This window comes from Marmota marmota, unplaced genomic scaffold (genome assembly GCF_001458135.2).
Source record: "Marmota marmota marmota unplaced genomic scaffold, marMar, whole genome shotgun sequence".
NCBI classification, from domain to species: Eukaryota; Metazoa; Chordata; class Mammalia; order Rodentia; family Sciuridae; genus Marmota; species Marmota marmota.
The window spans coordinates 1674934-1681075 of record NW_025999992.1 but is presented as its reverse complement, the minus strand read 5'-3'; the positions used below and the strand labels follow the sequence as shown (position 1 = coordinate 1681075).

Genomic DNA, 6142 nt, shown 5'->3' with positions numbered 1-6142 from the left:
GCTTCATGGGCCGCGCTTGAAGAAAGTAAAGTCCTGCTCAGATAGGCTCCAGGTGAAACCCAGGACGCCCTCCTGGGTTGGAACAAGGCACGTGAGTTCCAGGCTCTTATGAATAACGTAAGTACAACCTCAGATGTTGCACAGTATAGGCTTTTGTTGAAATTTTCACTTGAAAATTCAAATTTAACTGGGTGTCTGTTGGTGGGGGGTCTGTGTGTGTTGTTTGGCTGACTCTTGGGGTTTGCTTTTGTCTCTGGGTCTGGTGACCCTTCCCGCCCTGCCAGGGATCCCACCAAGGCCCTTGCCACAGCTGCTTCCCGTGGCCGGATGCCCACCAGCATTTTCTGAGTAGAAGGGAAGACAGCAGCTCCACACTCCCTGCTGGAGAACAGCGGCTCAGCAGACGGCCCCTGTGCTCCTGCCAGCAGTGCAGAGAAGGGCCCCAGCTAGCCCTGGGGGCTGGGCGGCCCCTGTGCTCCNGGGGGGGGGGGGGGGGGGGGGTTATCAGAAAGGCTCAGACACCCGCTTCCAAAGCACTGAATCGGAGTCTTTCAGGTGGGCTCCCGGGTGACCCTCATGCAGCCAGCATTTGAGGACCATGGTGTAAAGAAAAGCACGGGCTTTGGAAATGAAAACCATCTGGCCCCTATTCTAACACCAGCACCACCGCCCTCGAAACACCAGTAATAACACTTTGAATCCACACCACGAGTGCTCACTTCTTTCACATACAAATGCTAAGCATCATGGGGCAGCCTGGAGGAACTCGACCACACTGTGAGGCACGCAATCCGCTCAGAGTTAACGCACCATGGCAACAGGCCTTCGAGTGCCAGTGTCAAAGGGACAAAGATGATGTCGTTCTATTCATTGGAACATAGAATTATATCCCATCCTTTTTCCCCTTCAAATTCAAGACCTCTGCTAGGCCATGTCCCCATGCTGGGAAGGCCACGGCCTGGGCCTCTCCTGACGCAAACAACCTGCCCTAAAGCATCCTGGCTCAGGAGGGGTCCCTTTGCCTGTGGCCACCTGTGCCCAAACTGTCAGACACAGGATCAGCAAACCCCTGGCCCCTCCTCACCAGGGCCTGTCATTCCCTACAGTTCCCTCCTTCCATTCTGACCCTGCCGATCACCCTGTGCACCTCACAAAGTGTGTTCACACCTCAGTCAATTGGTTCTTACATTTGTGGTTACATAAGTTACAACTGTAATGATGGACTGCAGGGTCGCCCCTCTGTTTTTACTCTCTGCAATCATGTTCTCAGCATTTTCCGCCATGGAGTAGAAAACTTGACCCCCTTTAAAATGACTCCAGAGAAGGGTCAGTGACCTACAGGGGGCACCCAGTGGGAACTGAGGGGCAGAAGATGCCCTGCACAGGTGCCCCCTCCTGTGTGAGATCCAGCTACAGCCCTGGGGGGAGACCCACTTTCCTCCTCTCCTTCCTCGTCCACTCAGCCCATTCACCTGTCATCCCTCCGTGGAGACGCTGCTCATAGACACCACCCTCCAAGCAAGCAGGTCAAATGAGGGGGAGATCAAGTGGGCACAGAAATGAGACATGAGGTCAGGGTGCCACACATGAATGTCCAGGAGCACCTGGGGCTCCAATTTGGCATCAACTGTGAGCCCAGGGCAGAGGTTGGGCATCCTGCCCTCTGACATCCCGGATCACGGCTGAGTCCGGCTTTGTTCTATCTACGCCATTTGAAGTTTATAAAATTACATTTGAAGACAACACAAAGGAGAAGTTGGAGGCAGGACAAGATTAGAAAACGGATAAGAACATCAGTGAAAAAGAGAAAGAGATCAAGACAGATTTCAGCCAGGTGCCTGCACTGATGATGGACAGCAGGACAGCCAGGCCAACGGAGAAGGCCCAGGAGGGGGTCAGGGCCACAGCTCTGCATGAGGAAGCTGAGACGGGAGCCCAGGGCAAGGCTGACCGAGTCCCACAGGGTCCCACAGGGTCACATGGACCATCAGCGGAGTAAGTGTTCTTGCTGAGAGGCTGGGACCCAGAGGGAGGAGGACGCTGGGACCTCCCAGGCCAAGGGGAGAAGGGGACGCTGAACCTAGAGAGTGAGCGGAGCGAGATCAGATCTGAGGAGGACAGACCTGGCTGACCACATCCCACAGGGTTAATGAGTGGGGGGCGGGGGAACCACAGCACAGAGAGGCTGCGGGTACTTGGCCCTGGAGCTGCACTGAGACCTCAGCCCCAGGCAGAGGGAGGGGCACCTACTGCTGAATAGGACCAGCAAGGGACAGGTCAAACCCCCCTCAGGGGCTCCAGGAGCTGAGCAGCAAGGCAGCCTGGGTGGGCCTTGAGCCCTCCGCCCACCCCCTTGAGCTGCCTGCCGTGGGGGTGCAGCGAGGTCATGGTGTAGGGTCTGCCCACAGTGCCGGGCTCCACGGCTTCTCCTTCCTCAGAAGTCAGACTGTCCCTTTCTGCAACTCACCCTCCGGGCCCATGGGCCCAGCAGCCTCCCCTCTGCCTGCTGTTTCTATGGGTTTGGCTCCTAAGATTCCTCGTAAAAGTGGCATGGTTTTTAGAAATCAACACTGAGCGTAAGCCTAGCAGTGGGGAAAATGGTCCGCTCGCTGACCACTCGCCGCTGTGTATACATGCACAGGGGCTTTGGCGGATCTTACAGACCTCCCCTTTGCTGTGATGTAGGAGTGCTTGCCCCGAAGGAAAACTACTTAGTGTAGTCAAATATTTAACAGGCAATTAAAGGCTTTATGACGGAGGCTTATCCATTTCACTCAGTGGAGGAAATCGTTTTCTAAGCGACACCTGCCATCGCTTCAGATTTCTTTAGCAGTCGATATGCCTTGACTGGACTTGGCCTTGCTTTCTGTGGACCGTGGGTGAGACTTGTCCCATGTAAAGGGCCTGGGACATTCAGTCTCATCCCTGAGATCTCTCATCGATGTCTAGATTTCTGCAGGATTCTTGCAAGGAGCTGGTCAGCAGGGCTACAAGACCCAGAATCTCTCACCAGGGTGCCCAGGAGCTGCCGGCCTTTCCCCCTGTTCTGTCAAAATCAGCCAAAGGGGCAAATAAATGGTTGAGTCTAGGCCCTAGAATCTGAGAAGCAGTTACCACTGAGGACAAAATTTGGTCCTGAGTCCCTGCAATTGCCTGCAATATTTTTGTCACTGGAAAGCCATCAGAAAGTTAATTTGGAGAAGCAGACCCTTCCTGCCCCGTGGGCGATATGATCTACACCATAGGTAAGGCCCCGCCACACTGTTCCTCGTGGATGAGCCTCCGCCTGCGCCTGGCAGGGCTGAAGCCACGTCCCAGCTCGCAGGGCACCTTCCCATGGAGACCAGGCCATGAGGTCCAGGCACACTGGTGTCCTGTTCAGGCCCCCAGCTTCTCAATCCCTGAGAGGGGGAAAAGCGGTCAGTGCATGGGCATCCCACACCCCAGACACTTCCCAGGGAGAAGCCCCAGGTGCGCCTGAGTTGTTCAGCCAGGCGAGAAGGCAATGGTGAAATCACAGGGGACCGGCCAGGGCTGCAGCTGGATGGGATGGTCTTAAGTTCTGTGTGAATTAGTCCATGGGCCAGGAGCCGATCACATCAGCTTTGCAGAGCTCGATGCTTGGTCCACCTCAGAGTTTCTGCTCACACCACACTGACCAGTTGAGTTTTCTCTGGGCTCATGTGATCGTAGAACATTTTCCTCGTGAGCCAAGAAGCCCTCAGTCCGTTGGCTCTGAGGAGTCACTTATTCCTCCAGGTTGGATGGAATTAAACCTGGACTTGGCTTACTGGGGGCCTGTGTTTGTGAAGCTGTGGGGGTTAGTCAGTCCCCAAGTTCAGGGTCTAGAGACCCAGTCCCCTGCAAGAAGAGCTGGTGCAGAAGGCAGGGAGGCCAAGGACCTGAAGGGCCCAGGGTTTGCAAGAGAGGTGGCCTTGGAAGGAGCTTTCTGTAGCCTGAGGTGACATGAGGGCAGGTGGAGTTCAGTTAGTTTGTCTCCCTGTGTCCCTGCCAGTCACCATCTACCAAGTTGACATTGTTCTCTTGGGCCTGTCCCCTGCTTCAGCTGCTACCTGCCTGCCTACTCTTTCTCTTCTTTAAGTGTCCCCTCCAAGTCACCCGCAGCCTAGACCGACAGGTGTAGTCTCTGGAAGAATAAGCAAGAAAGGGAGGTGTGGGGCTGGGTTGCGCCTGATTAAACCCTTATTCAGTTGGACAAACGTTCATCGAGCTCCGGGTTTGCCCTGGACCGCGCTGGGTGTCGAGCTTCAAAGACGAAGAAGACCACGCTAGCCCTGGAGAGCTCTTGTCCAACAGGGAAACACCGCTGTGGTCCACGGCCTCCACAGGAGCCGAGCCCCTGGGCAGACACCCAGCCGCTCACCGTGTGCCAGGACCGCTGGGCAGAGGCGTGGACAGGTGGTGGGCGAGGGCCGCTCAGACTCCAGCACCCAGGGCTGAACTCCGGCGTTGTTCAGGCGTCCATCCTGGGAGGAGGTGGAATCCTGAGGGCTCCCAGCTGGGCCATCACCCCGTCCTCACCAGGGTCGCTTAAACGGGTGGACACGTGCTGAAACTCAGGCGGAGGAAGAATGGGGAAGGCAAGGGACTTCCGGGGGGGGGGGGCTCCCTGTTCTTAGGAAGTGTTCAGCTTCTCCGACAGAGGAGCAGGCATCGAGGAGACCTGGGGCAGGTCTGCCGAGGTCGTCGGCGGTTACCTGGTGGTGGTGTGCAGGTGTAAAGGTGCACCCTGGGCATGCACCTCAGTCTTGCCCCCAGTCCCTTAGAACCTACCAGGGCCTGCCATCCTGCAGACCCCGACGCCTGGGAACAGCTGGGGGCCCCTTCCATAGGAATAGCGTTGATCTCCATCGCTTGTTCCTGTGCAGTGGACAATGTTACTAAACTTTTAACAATAATACACAGCCTCCGGTGTACATAACATTTTCTTTTCTTTTACAAAATATAACTTAAGATTAGCCCAGCCCTGTGGTGTCCACTATGATACCCTGGACACATGTGGATATTTACATTCAAATCAGTGAAAGGTCATTGGCGATTTAGTTGTTTGGTCACCCTAACTGCGCATCCCGAAGCTCTTGGCGAGAGTGATCTAGAGCAGGCGCCGCTCACCCTGGACTCCAGCCTCAGTGCCCAGTGGACACTCAAGGCTTATTTTCAGAACAAATGAATGAAGGCAACTTGCAGATGGTTCCAGGCAGCATAAGAACAATAAGATATTGGGGGACAGGCCCTCTGCCATTGAGGAGCCTGCATCCTAGACGGAAACAGACAAGGTGAAGCCATGCCCACTGGTGCGGAGGACGCTGGCTGAGCCCCTCAGGGCTCCCCGCTGCACCCATCCTGAGTACTCTATGCACGCCCACACCCTTGAGGCCCCCCCACGCCGCGCCGCCAAGTGCACCAGGGCTGAGCGTACCTCACGTGCTAACCGCCCCTGAGCAGATTCACGACTCAACGTCTTTTATTTAAACCCTCGGCCTTAAAGCCGGAAGTGCTTTTCAGACCTGATGCCCAACCCCATCCTCTTACATTCCATCTAGAATCGTCCTGTGCTTTCGAGAGTGAAGATCCTTCCCAGCCTCCTGATGAAAACGCCTCTTCTAGTTCTAGCGCCACAGGTAACACACAGGGATCCGCTTGGCCCCTTCACCGTTTTGCAACGATAGCAAAGATTATTCACTTCTCCCAGCTGTTTTCTCATTCACCGGCGAGGAGGACAGGAAAAGCTCTCCCCGTGAAGAGCCTTCATGCCAGACCAGGAGAGCGCTGGGTGTGTTTGCTGGGAACAGCGTGTGCCCTGCACTCAGCAAACGCAGGTGTCCCCTCCCTTTCCCTGCTCTAGGAGGGCCAGGCCAGGCAGTCCCTCCTGCAGTTCCCCCACTGACCTGACCCACTTCCTTCCTCCCCTCACACGCTCCCTCCCCAATGCTGGCCACCCACAGGATTCCTGGAGACTCTTGGTAAAATAGAACCGTGTTGAGAATCCTCAAAATCTTCTCTTCCAGATATTTTGAAACACACAATAAATTACTGTAAATCACAGTGTCTCTACTGCACTGTCGAACACTAGGCTCACTACTCCTCTAACCACTTTCGCACACGGTAAGCTCCCAACCTA

At 55.4% G+C, this 6142-nt stretch overlaps 1 long non-coding RNA gene across 1 annotated transcript; it reads right to left on the bottom strand.

Annotated features, from left to right (window-relative positions):
* Nucleotides 1-2727: 2727 nt before the first annotated feature.
* Nucleotides 2728-5861, bottom strand: LOC125617879. The gene is made up of 3 exons (XR_007349000.1): nucleotides 5554-5861; nucleotides 5032-5278; nucleotides 2728-4881 (listed from the first exon to the last, which is right to left on the bottom strand). It is a non-coding gene; the product is annotated as an uncharacterized LOC125617879 (long non-coding RNA).
* Between the last annotated feature and the right edge of the window lie 281 nt (nucleotides 5862-6142).